This window comes from Castor canadensis, chromosome 9, assembly GCF_047511655.1.
Source record: "Castor canadensis chromosome 9, mCasCan1.hap1v2, whole genome shotgun sequence".
Classification (NCBI taxonomy): domain Eukaryota; kingdom Metazoa; phylum Chordata; class Mammalia; order Rodentia; family Castoridae; genus Castor; species Castor canadensis.
The window spans coordinates 54,309,800-54,324,227 of NC_133394.1; the positions used below are offsets into that span (position 1 = coordinate 54,309,800).

The window sequence follows — 14,428 nt, forward strand, 5'->3', positions numbered from 1 at the left end:
CTTTAGTGGTCATTACAAAAGATCTAATGTGAGTGGATTTGAGAATACGGTTGCCATAAAAAAATTATATCCTTTAGACTTCAGTTTGAAAATAACTGGTTCTTCTAAAGTAATTCATGCTCATTGTAAAAAAAATTTATGTGGATTTACACAGAGAAGGCTATAAAAATCGTGTAGAAACATTTACTGTAGAGCTAATGGAGCTTGAGCTCCCTAAACAAATATTTACTTTTATGGCTAATTTGCATACATAAATTCACATATTTCTTTCTTAAAGGAAGTTCCAGAACTGTACACTCCTCAGACCTCACTACACGTAGAAATGGCTCTGAAATCACCATTACATGAACCACTTCTAGAGAACATTGCTCAGCATTTGAGGCCTCCTTGTGTTTTTTCCTCTCTCTCTCTCTCTCTCTCTCTCTCTCTCTCTCTCTCCCTCTTAAACACACACACTCACACTCACACACACCTATTTTGTTAACTCATCATTTTTTACTGAAGATGTGGATATTCCTGCACCTCTTTCTCTCATTCATGTTGTAAACAAATAACTATGTGTGCATGCTCATTGAGGTATGTTTTTCCTGTTTAAATCTCGCTGTCTGACAAGGCGGTGTTTATTTTCATAGTTATCAATGAATGGTTTAGGAGATCACAAAAAGGCTTCCCCTCCCCCTTCCTTTTTTCTTTATGTGTCAGTCCTTTATGTTTACCTCTAATTCCCATCTAGAACATGTTCACTTTTCTCCTATGACCTTCTCATCTAATCCTAGAAGGAAATTTTTTGGTGATCATTTTAACCCCCTCCACTAGCCTTATCCTTGTGTTCTCTGGTTATCTTCCTGCATCCCATTTGCTTATGACAGATCCCCTTCATTATTCTGTTGGTCTATTTTCTCAATCCTTCCTTACATAGTAAAAATATCTTCTACATCCTCATTGCTACCCTCATCATAATAACTTTGGAAATTTGTATTTCCCACTAAGATGCTGCTCTCCATCACCTCATTGATGAAATTTGCTTTTCTCTGATAATGACACCTCCAGTCAAAGGGCAGCAAATTCTTAGCTAATGTGTTCTATCTTCCTTCTGAAATGTCAGGCAAAAACATAGAGAGGGTAAGTGATACAGTTCAAGGTTTACAGAAATTTGGATAGCTATGGCCATTGGAAGACTGAGACAGAAGAAATGAATAAAAATAAAATGAATTAACTAAGAAACAGCCAGTAGGTTTGAAAGCCACCACTTTATGATAAGACCAATAACTAAACAGTGCTGAGTTTCCTGTATCTTCAATATCTCTATCACCTCACATTAGCTTAAAATATGCTTAACTCTCCTCTATTTTAAACATATATGGGTAATGTTCTAAGTCTCTCTTATACATCATATATGTGCTTACTGGTCACAGCATCCAAAACTTTCCCTCCTCTGCCACAACACTAGTAATGTCTAATGTGATAAGTCCAATGATCTGTTGCATTATAGTTTTCATTCATCCTGTCATTTGCATTTGACACTGTCTACTAATTCACCTTTCTTAAAATGCCTTACTCTGTTGCTATCTGTAATATTAATCCCAAATCACAAACACACCATTTTCCCTCTCCTCACTCACATTCACTGGCTTCCCTTGCATCACTTGCTTGTTACATTAGTGTTACTTGGGAATCTGTCTATAGTCCTTAGTTCATTCAACTACAAAATATATGCTGATGTCTCCAGACACGTGCACTTGGCGTTCTTTACTATATGCATAACATTTTCATTCAGAACTTTTAAAGTGAGTCATTATCTTTCCTGTATATCTTCTTTCCCTGTCACCTACCACCTCCCCTCCCACACACACACACACACACTCATTTCCTGTGTTAATGGATCACTATTCACCCAGTCATCTAAATTTAGGCAAAATCCTGAGTTCCTCCAGGGCCACCATACTGTACAACTCCAGGTGCCCCCATTCCTAGAATAGTGCCCTCTTTCATTCACTCTGGTGTTTTTCCTAAGGGTCTTGCCAATTCCACTTTCATAACATACTGGAACTTTGATCCTTTTCCTTCATTCTGCCTACAAAGATCTTGCTAATGTACATGTCCTTCAAACTGCAAAGCTTTCCTTTACCTATACCATAGAGTCCAAACACCTTTGTATGATATATGAAATTCTCCATGATCTAGCCTCCAGATCACATTTAGAAAAAAACATTAGGAGGGTCTAATACCTGTTGAGCTTCTCCTATGACAAGTATTTTGTAGTTTGTTTAATATATATATAACAATACTTAATAGAACTATCTTTATTCTCATTTTCCAGATAAGGAAGTTAAGTTTCGTAGAAATTTTAAACATTGCCTAAATTCTTAAAATTGTAAAGTGCTAATCTCGGGAAATGAAACCATGCTTGTGGATATTTTTCTTACAATGCCATGTTGTATTCTGCATATTCTTCCACTTCCTAACTTCCTAAAATATATCCTAAAATCTACTTCTCAAAAAGCCACCCCATAACTCTTTAGTAGACTGTGAAGTTTCATGTGCTATGCCTTTCTCTTGTTATTTACTGTTTCTGGAAACCTTGCCTCTTTGCCATTGGATGAATTGTTTGTTATGCCAATTCAAACCTTTCGTAGTACTTTCAACCACCCTCTCTAGTCTCACACAGCACTACACAAGCCCCTCCCTGTTTTGTCCTAATCATTTACCTTGATTCGTAAGTTTTACCACTTTATTTTTATAATCATTTATGCATATACTTGTTTTCTCTCCTAGTCACAGGCTTCTTGAGGTGGTATATAAGGCGTCATATGAAGGTATAAAGTATCAGAATATATATTTTCAAGAAGATACCAGTAATGAACAATTTGTTTAATTTTAAGAGCCATAGTAAAGCTAGCTTTACAATCAACTTATCCCTGGATTTCCCCTAGAAATAGTCTAGAAGACTTACAGTCTGTAGGGAAAAAAATGAATGTACAGTGTACTCATAAACCCAGTCTCTCAGGTCTTATGTGGAAGCTGTCATTTTGTCTTTCTCATTCTGATCTCCCTGTCACTTAGATATCTGCTGTCAGGAGCACCATTGGGTAACCCTTGCTATGTCAAGCATGCCCAGTGTGGAAAATACTCTCTGGAGCCCAAATGCAGCTAAACACTAGTGCTCCAACTACCAAAGTAGAGAGATTTGTTTTTCACCTTAAGCTACATAGGTCCTCAGTGCTATTCTGTCCTCCCAATATTTGCCAGAAATATGCGTCACAGTTCCTTCAGTTGTCCATTGTTTGGGTTTTTGCTGCTGTCTATAAGTGTCTATTCTGAGTCTATACTTTGCAGAGCACTTCCTCTACATTAGCTTATTTGATCCTTGCAACTCTACAGATGTAGAATCTGAGTTTCAGTGAGACTAAATAATTATTTCCTGGTCTAACAGCTAATAGTATTTAGACTTTGGACCTAAACTCAAGCTAGAACCATTGATCTATACTTCCTCCTTTTAATTCTCCCTCCCTCACATAAATCATTTGAGAATTCAGTCAGAACTCAAGTGGTGTTGGGAACAATGCTGCTGTTGGAGCAGCCTCTCCTCTCTAGGCCTAACACACCTCACTGGTACCAAGCCACTGTGGCTTTACTCTATCTGGGCAAACTCTCCCAGCACATGGCCTAGGAGTCTCCATTCTTTGTCCCTCTAGACCTCCCACATATCTTCCTCAGTTGTCCTCAAAAGGTATTTAATTCCTTAAGCAAACACAGCTTAGTTCTCTAATGGGATCTCTGCTGGATTACTATTTACACCATAGCCTTCTGTAGAAGGAAATCCTATACTCAGAAAAAAATGAAAAGCTTTACAGTCTTGCTGTGATGTTGTCAGAACTGAAAAGATATAAGAACATTTCTGTTTGGTAAGAGAAGATTGAGCCACTGACCAGAGGGCTTCTTTGGTTTTCCCATTGAATGAAGTCAACATGGGAACGATAAGGTAAATTCCCTTCCCAGGAGCTGGAAATTAACTTCTTTTTGACTTAATGAGATGGAAAGGGTATAGCTGAATAAAACAGATATGACTTAATGAGAAATATGTCAAGTTCCTTTTTTTCTCAACTACTATTGCCAAGAATAAGTAAAGAGAGAGAATTACTACAAGAGAAATGAACAGACTGACTCACAGTTTTAAGGAAATAGAAAAACATTATTGATGAGCATAAGGAACTCCAACAACATGAAAGTATACCTTAATCCTCTGAAAACATTGAAGTTGGTGATCAAAACTCATGTAAAATATTGGAGGCAAAGAAAAGATAATTGCCTAAGTGAGAATGATAATAACATTCCAGTGGTATTTAACATACACCCAAAATGTATGTTAAATGACAGTTACACCAAACCAAGGTATAGAGCTAGTATTGTGAGAAATTAACATATGAATATTAATATATGAACCTACAATTGTATGTCATTAAATGAAAAGGAAAGGAATATGGGCTTGAAATGTATTTCTTGGGTAAACAAGTACATTTTCAACAATGATTAGAAAGAAAACTGCAATCTGGGAGTGGGAAGAAAAAGTGCCCAAATATTAAGAATATCCACCAGAACTGAATTTGCTTAAGAATCTTCTCCTGTTTGGGGATTCTATTTTTTTCTAATTTTATTTAGAAGCAGCACCAGATATTGGCTTTAAAAACTTGGAAACAAATTGAGAGAGGACTTTCCAGTGGCTGGGGACACATGTGAGATCTGGACATTAAAACCTTCCTAGATAAAAGCCTATGGGAAATGCTTTGGCTAGGTCAGAGAGAAATATGAACTTAAGACACTTAAAAGATTATGAGTGAAAAATTTCTTGCAAACTACACTAAGCTAACACTCATTTTTCTGTAGCCAATTATTGAAAACATAATCTAGTTTCTACTCCTCATTTCCTTTCTTGAAACCTAAATTAACTATTCTTCATCAAAATAAAAATCTTAATAAACCTTGATAACTGAAATAAAATTTTGATAATCCAAATACAATTTTGGTAATAAAAATCGTGTTTTCTCATCTGTTAAATGGGTTATGATAAGAATATTAAGTGGGTGAAAATATGAAATCACTTGGAAGATATAGAGTGCTAAATAAATGCAACATTGTAGGCTTCAATTATCATCACTGTCACACTGCTAATAGGATAAGCTTGAGTCTCAATTTTTTCTTTAATGTCATTCACATATAATTACTGACTTCCTCCTTGAATTCCATCATGTAATTTTCCATCATGTAACCTTAAGCTGTTTTGATCTCTGTTGCATTGTTGGGTGAAGATTTGCTTAGCTTTTGTTAGGAATGTTTCAATAGCTGTCTGGGGAAGTTTTGCACCTTATGGTACTTGATGCTTGCTTCTGGGAACCTGAATGAAGTCATTTAAATAAGCCATATTCATTCTCTTGTCTGTAAAGTCTGGCTATTAGTTTTGAGTCTTCTGATTCTAAAAGCATTATAAAAACTCAACATTAAACAGTTTAGTGTTGCATTTCCCAAACTATCACTGTAAAGTAAGGCCAGGTTGTATTTCCCAAACTATCACTGTAAACTTAGGCTGATCTCTTGGTTTATCAATGATATACTTCTTTCATTCATTATAAGGATTTAAAAATGCTGCCACTGAACTTGAATTTCAAGTATACATTCAGATAAGGAGATACTCTGTCTATGCCCAGCTTAAACCCTACTATATAATAATGTATACTACTGGGCATTTTAGAAAAATAAAAACATGGATCAGTAAGCTAAAATTGGATCCTAAGACAAAAGCCCTTAAGAAACTAGGAATAGAAGGATCATACCTAAACATAATACAGGTTATATACATATAGCCTGATACATACATCAGACCTATGGGCAAAATTATACTGAATGGGGAAAAACTGAAAATATTTCAGGAATGCCAGGTGCTTGTGGCGCGCACCTGTCATCCTAGCTACTCAGGGGGCAGAGATCAGGAGGAATCCAAACTTAGGCAAATAGTTTGTGAAACCCTATCTGGAAAAAACCCTTCACCAAAAAGGGGTGGTGGAGTGGCTCAAGGTATAGGCCCTGAGATCAAGCCCCAGTACCACAAAAAAAAAAAAAAATGTTCAGGAAAGAGATAAATTTATCCACTATCATACTCTTATTCAGTATTGTGCTTGAAATCTTAACTAGGGCAATAAACAAGATAATGAAATAAAAGGGATACAAGGGAAAAGAAAGAAGAAAAATTATCCCTCTTTGCAGGTGATGCTACATTTAAAAGACCCTAAAGATTTCACTAGAAAATTCTCAGATCTGATAAACACTTTCAACAAAGTAGCAAGATGCAGCTTTTCTATATACCAACGATGAACTCGGTGAAAAAGATCTCTACAATGAAAGCTATAAAGCACTGAAGAAGATACTAGATGATAGGAGATATCCCATATTTGTAGATTAGCAGAATAAATATTGCTAAATGGCTATACCAAAAGTGATATGCAAATTAAATGCAGTCACCATCAAAATCACAATGACATTTTTCAAAAAAAAATTAGAAAAGAACAATTGCAAAGTTCATATGGAAACACAAAAGACACAGAATAGCCAAAGCAATCCTGAGTGAAAAGAGTAATGCTAGATCTGTCAAAATTCCAAACTACAAATTATACTACAGAACCATGGTAAGAAAAACAGCATGGTATGGCACAAAAGCAGACACATGAACCAAAGGAGTAGAATAGAAGATACCTAAATAAACGCAAGAAGATGAAGGTGTTGACAAAGGTGCCAAAAACATATATTGGAAAAAGACAGCATCCCAGTGGTGCTGGAATCTGGATAGCCACATGCAGGAGACTGAAAGTACATTCTTCTCAGCCTATAGAAAAATCAACTCAAAATGAATCAAAAACCCTAAGGTACAACCTGAAACTTTGCAACTACCAGAAGGAAACAAAGGGGAAACACTTTAAGATGTAGACATAGGCAATGACTCTGAATAGGACTCCAATAGCTCAAGAAATAATAGCAGTAAGTGATAAATGGGATTGCACCAAACTTTAAAAAGTTCTGCCTAGCAAAAGAAACAATCAGCAAAGTAAACAGACAACCTACAGAATGGGAGAAAATCTTTGCCAGATTTTTTATCTAATGGCAGATTAATATCTAGAATATATAAAGATCTCAAAAAATTGAATATCAAAAATAATCCAGTCAACAAATGGGCAAGTGAATTGAACAGACGGTTTTCAAATGAAGAAGAACAAATGACCAATACATACATGAAAAAATGTTCAACATCTTTAGCCATCAGGGACGTGCAAATCATTTCAAACACTGATGGCTTACACCTGTAATCCTAGCTGCTCAAGAGGCAGAGATCAGGAGGATCATGGTTTGAAGCCAGCCTAGGCAAATGGTTCACATGACCCTATCTCAAAAATACCCAACACCAAAAAGGGCTTGTGGAGTGACTCAAGCCATGGAGCACCTGCCTAGCAAGCTTGAGACCCTGAGTTCAAACCACTGTACTGCTAAAAATAAATAAATAACTTCATTGAGATTATACCTTAACCCAGTCAAAATGGCTGGTCATCATGAAAATAAGTAATAACAAATGCTAGTGAGGATGTGGAGAAAAAGGAACTCTTACTCACTGCTAGAAGAAATGTAAATTAGTCCAGCCACTATGGAAATCAGTATGGAGTTTTCTCTAAAAATTAAACATAGAACTACCATATAATCCAGTCATACTACTTCAGGGTACATCCCCCAAAAGAATCAAAGACAGCTTAGTATAAAGATAACTGTATACCCATGTTTATCTTTGCACTATTCACAATAGCTACACTATGGAATCAGCCCAAGTCCCCATCAATGAATGAATGGATAAAGAAAATATGGTATATATATATATATATATATATATATATATATACACAGTAGCATTTTATGAAATTATGTCTTTTGCAGGAAAATGAACAGAACTGAAGATCCTCATATTAAGTGAACTAAGCCAATTTCCCAAAACAAATATCAAATGCTTTCTCTAACATAGGGAATCTAGAGGAGAGGACATGAATGTAAAAAAAGGGACATTGAGGGATGTAAAAGGGGAAAGGGATGAGAAGAGGGGGGTGAAAGATAAGTAAAAGTAATGAAGATGGTAAATATGATCAAAGCACATTAAATGCATGCATGGAAATGTCACAAGGAAATCCCTTTGTACAATTTATGTATGCTGATATAAAAGAAAATGTAGACACACACAGAATCCAATCTTTTAAAAAATTAGGGACACTAAAACTCTCCCTAACTTTTAAGAGGCACCTAAGTGTTGGACAGAAGATTCCTCTATAAGATAGAAGTGGGATAACTGGCTACAATGTGAGGCTCCCTCTTTGTTGGTATGTAAGAGATACTTTTGAACAAGATGCTTTCTCTCTTGTGCAAACATTGTCTGTTCTGTTGCTGGGAGAATTTGCCCCACTTCTACAAAAGAGAAAATTATAGAAAACTGTAAGATACAGGTTGTCTTGGAGCCTTTAATTTTGCTTCAGTTGAAACAACAGTCGGTAAGTTCCAGTTCAGGTCACAGGGGTGGCCAGAGGAGCAGTGCACTGAATCAGGAGTTGGCAGAAGTCACCAAGACTTTAAGTGTAAAAGGGCATCAGTGAGGAAATTATTTCAACTTACTAAATAAGTTACAAGTTACTAAAAGAATAAGAGGCATCCAGGACCCTGCAAAGAAAGAGAATTTAGTATTTCAGCAGATTGCACACTTGGAGAGAAAGATGTTATCCTTGTTTTTAGAGTCACCACTATACTTTTGTCATCTCTCAAACTTGTATAACTTCAGTAACTAAATTTGGCTGTGTCTTCCTTTTTATGTGAGATGAGTCCCGTGAGCCTGTGAGCTAAGGAATTTGTTAACTCGTGACAATATCAAGAAAGCAAAATATTTGGCTGGGCAGATACAGTGAAGTACATGTTCATAAGAGTTGTATAGCAAATGCATCATTACACTCGTTACTTCATTTCATACTTTTGGGGAGAGTGAGTTATAATGCACCTTAATAGCTTTACCTATGAGGCTCTGGTATAAGTAGCAAAAGATCAACATATTCTTTTTTTCCAGTGAAGACGATAGCTATTCTAATTACATTTTTAAATATATTTTTATTTGTTTTTAAAGATGTTTATAACTTTTCAGGCTAGTATATTGGGAGATTTTCTTTTGAGTCATGCTCAGTTTTAGACAAAACACTCTTGATATGTACTCCTTAGATCATTCGTAGTTCAAGTCCTCACCATTACTTCTGATATTCCTACGTTATCTTTATGTGCACATGCTCTTTACTAATTTTATAATGATTTTTTGCTACTTAAAAATAGTATCTAAGTCTACAGGCAGTTTTGAAGTGGTTTGCCTTCCCCTTTAGGAAGAAGGACGTTGTCTTTCACGTGAGGTATCCAGGCTGTCTAGACCATTGCACGGCAGGAATGATGTTGAAAAGATTCCATCAGCAATTGAGTGGTTACTGCTAATCATCAGATCTTATTTTTAAAACAGAACAGATGTGAGAGACATGTATGGTTTGTTCATCTTTATATTCTATACTTAGCACAATATCTGATTCACAATGCATAGTCTGTAAGTGTTTATTATAAGAATGCATACATGAATGAAGTTGAGGTCAACATATGAGCAAAGAGTAAGAGAAAAACAAAGTGATCTGTTTTGATATCAAATGATCAGAGATTTATTTTCTTCCAGAGAAAATCCAGTAAGCTCCAGTTAATAAATTGTGTCCTTCTCAGAATCACTAAAAATTCCTGGCTCTGTTTCCACTCTACTCTGGGACTGAGTCATATTAGCAACACGCTACCTAGACATGCCACAAAGCTACCTTGCAGCTATGTGCCATAGTGGTATCTGAAAATTCTCTTCAAGGCTTGTACCTTCCCCAGACTTAACCCAGGGAATAAGCCTAAATTCTGCCTGTTCTTTGATATTCTGGCTGGGAAGATAGGTAGATGATGAATGGGACTCTCTAGAGGTAGGGAATTGGGCTCAGTTTCCTCATAAAGACTAAGCAACATCCATGTAGTATTCATCTCTGATTCTTTTTCATTTTCCGCAAACCAGGAAACCAGTATCTACCCCTGTGGGAAAGATGGTGGAAGTGGTGAGAATAGGTTACATAGACTCTTTCTCTATCCCCTTTTCCATCAGCTGTTCATGATACAAGTTTTTACATCATGATTCAGACTTTTTCTCTAGCATTTTATCATAAAAACTTCAAACATACAGCAAAATTGAAAGGATTTTATAGTGAGCATCCATTCAGCTACTACCTAAATTTTGCCATTAGCATTTAAATATACTTCTTCACCTATCTATACATCTACCCACCCTTCTTTTCAGCCATCAATTTTTCAGTCATTTTCAAATGAATTGCACAAAAGTAATTAGCCTTTTCAAAGTTAAAAAAATTAGTTTCAATAAACTAACTCTTGCAATTTTAAGTTTTGGTTTTCAAGATATATCCAGAGTTTGGAAAATCTATTTTCAAGCCTAAATGCTGAATAAAGGCTGATTTTTCCCCCCAGTTTTATACCATGACAAACGATAATCTCTGAGGCAAAAAAATACCATTCAAAGAAAGGTCTAGCTACAAAAAACAATGAGCAGTGTGTGTTTTGGAGGGTCATGAGTTCTTTAAGATATTAATTTATATGGCAAGATGTTTTAAAGCACTGTGCAAATGTAGGAAGTACAAATAGAACTAAATATAATATAACTATTTATATTGCTTTTAAATTTAAATATTAACCAAGATTAAGGAAAAAATTTAACTGGAACTTGGTACAGAGGCAAAATAATACCGGTCTGCAACCAAGATAGGAAAGGATGAAACATTCACCCATGAAGTTGATAAATACCCTGAAATAGGACTACTCTATGAAGAGGTTTTGATATCCTTACTTGATCATTTCCGGTTTGTAGGCAAAATATACAATTTTGTATGTCCCTGGGGTCGTTTCGTGCTCTGGACTGTGTTCTGAAAAGTAGAGGCGTGCAGGATTTACTTCTGAGGACTCATACCTAAACAGATCCATTCCATAGAAATATGTTCTGCCACTACTCTGTACTCTGAAGACAGTTAGTTCCCAAGGCTAAAATGATAACTACTGAGCCCTCCTTCAAGAAGTCTGCATAGCCTCCGTGGAGAAAGATTTCATAAAGCTGAGGTCTGGTTTGTGGTAAGTGCTAGAGTCAATACTTCACATCACCACAAGATCACAAAGGAGGAAGTCTCTAGCTCTGCTCTAGAGACCAGAGGCCTTTGCAGAGGCACTTTTACTGCATGTGGAGTACTGAGAAATCTTTAAACAGGGAAGTTTCATAAACTCTGTAGTTTCATCAAGGCTATGGACTAGTAGGCAATGACCAATTTGCCCTGTACTGTATCTGATGTGCACTAAAATCTGCAAGTGTATGATCAAAACAGACTGCAAGCAACACTGCAGTAATCACATGTTTTACATGTATTGTTGCAAGCAATAATTCTGTATCGCATGTCAGAATTGTTCCAGAGTTACACCCTGGAGGGACAGAAGTATATATCCCCCATGAGGCTATGGAATCTGGAATACACTCCCCTAACTTCCCTAGACCCAGACCAAGTTCTGGGATCATAGAAGGGTAATTTGCTACTTTGGAAGATAATAAATTGAAATTTCTGATTTTGGACCTTTTATAATCTCTTGAGAAGGTATTTTGTTCCTTAACATTATAAATTTGGTTTGGGGTGGGAGAAGGAGGATTTTGTGCCTGATCCCTGTGTTCACAGGAGGCACTAGTAGGGGCTATTTTCAATTCAAGAAGTATAAAGAAAACGCAACACAGAAATTGTTACCATGAAGTTTATATTTTAGTGGTGGGAGGCAACAAAGAAGAGAAACACATATTCTATATAGTACTATGGAAAAAATAAAGCAGGAAATGTAGATAGAAAGTGCTGGGTCAGAACAATTTTAATCAGGGAGGCAGCTGAGATCTTAAGGAACTGGTGGCATTGACATCATCACTGTGAAAGGTGAGGGGATGAGTCATGGGGATATCTAGGGAAAAAATAGTTGTAGGCAGAGAGAACAGGTTCAAGAGACAGCAGTGAGGCCGGCCATAGAGTTATATGCACAAAAGGAAGGAACTGAGGAAGAGATTACAGAGGCACTGGCTAGATTGTGCGGGGCCTTGTCCGCCACTAGAGAGTTCTGCTTTCACTCTCAGTGGGGTGGGAAGCCACTGCCAGGGTCTGAGCAGAGGAGGGAATGAAATGACATTTAAAAGCTTCATAATGGCTACTGACTTCATGGGATGGCTCGAGAATGGAAGCAGGAAAGTCCTTAGGTTATTGCAGTGTCCAGCTAGGAGGGGTTGATGGCTTGGGAACAGGCCAGAGATGCTGAGCCTCTTTCCTGAAGCCATATAACCAGTAAGTAATAGAACCACTCACTGGCACAGAGCCAGAGATCACTGTTCCCATGAGTAAAACTGGGATGCAAACCAGTTATAATACAGAATGATTATTTAGTTTTGTGACTCAGTCTTTAACCTGGGAACCCTCTAGATGCTTGTGGCAATGGGAAGCTATTGTTTCTGGATATATTTTCAAAGTTATTAATACAAATTGAACATAAAATATTCATACAAAATGATACCGATCTGAAGATAATTTAAGTCAATGCACTGTAAGCTGTTGAATAAGAGGGGAGCACGGCAATAAAGAAACAGTATTAGAGGGGTTAATCTGATTAAAACACAATATGTGCAGGTCTTTAATCCCCTTGAGCAATCAATATACACTTTAAAAAACAAAGGACAGGAAGGTAAAACAAGTCTTGTTCAGGATGAGTTCAGAGGGAGGGGGAAGGCAAAAGAAAAGTGTGAAGAAGGGTGACTATTGTGAATGTATCTTGTATTTGTATATGATAATAGAACAATGAAAACTGTCAAAATTGTTCGAAAAAGGGGAGGAGAGGAGTGAATCTAATTAAGGTATATTGCAAGCACACATGTAAATGTCACGATGTACCCCCATGTACAACAATTATATGATAATAAAAAATAAAATAAAATGATACACCCTGAGATAAAAAGAGGAGTCAAAGATAATTCTAAGATTTTTGGTTTGTGGAATAAAAGTTGTCAGTAATTATGATGGAAAAGACACATTTTATGGGAAATAAGGAAATAGGCTTTATTTAGTTATTGTTTTTTTGGTGTTACTGGGGTTTGAACTAAGGGCCCCACTTGCTATGCAGGTGTTCTACCACTTGACCAACATCCTCAGCCCTTTTTGAATTTAGTTGTTTTTCAGATAGGGTCTTGCATTTTTTGCAAGAACCACCTTATTTGGCTTATTTGTTGAGATAAGTTCTTACTAACTTTTTGTCTAAGCTGGCCTCAAACCACCATCTTCCTGATCTCTGCTTCCTGAGTAATTGGAATTACAGGCATGCATCATCATGCCTGGCTAGGTTATAGGTTTCAGACAGGTAGAAAAGGAGATAACTATGAAGCAGTCCCATAGAAATGACATGTTGGTAATGAACATAGGAGTCTGGAGCTCAGGGTGTGGTCTGTTACAGGTGCCTGGTGAACTGGTTAAATGTTTTATTTGTCAGGAGCTATTAAATATTTAAAATGTTACTTTTGCTAATACCTATTAACTGGCATTGCAGTAGCGGTCTCTCTTATTTATACAATGTACATCTCCAGGCTTATTTTTACAAAAATGCCACTTTGATCATGAAATTCCTTCACTCCAGGGTCTTAAGTAGTCCCCCATGGCCTGTGATCTAAGGTCAAAAGTACTTCATCTGAAATTTAAAGCCTTTCACAATTTCACTCAAGTCAAACTTAGATACTGCACATAATCCCTACTCTAGTTAAAATGGCTTCATTAGAATTGTACTTGGGTTTGTTCCTCTCTGTTCTGTTTAAGTTGCTCCCTTTATAGCACTATATCTCAGCTTTCACCATCCATTATCAAATCCACTCTTCAAGACCCAGAGGAAACTCCAGTCCTTCCAGAGCTACAAAAGCTTGAGAATGAGCTGGCTTTCCTCTGAAATCCTACTGCATTTAATTTACTGTCCAGTTCATACATACAAATGTATAGTCATATATATATATATATATATATATATATATATATACACACACATATATGTATGTATATATGTGTATAAATTTCATTGTAAGCAGGGACCTTTCCTTATTTTCCCTGGGAAGCCACTCAGTTCCAAGTGCATAGTGAGTGAGGTGTAAATTATAGATAGACTTTTGTCATATAATTTGATTAATGATCCTGTTTTTACGATTATTATTATCTAAGCTCTTATACATGTTATTACAGCTAGC

At 36.5% G+C, this 14,428-nt stretch overlaps 1 protein-coding gene across 1 annotated transcript in view; it reads left to right on the top strand.

Annotated features, from left to right (window-relative positions):
• The window catches only part of Tnip3 (TNFAIP3 interacting protein 3), an 87,881-nt gene that overhangs the window by 37,457 nt on the left and 35,996 nt on the right, over positions 1 to 14,428 (top strand). The window lies entirely within an intron of this gene.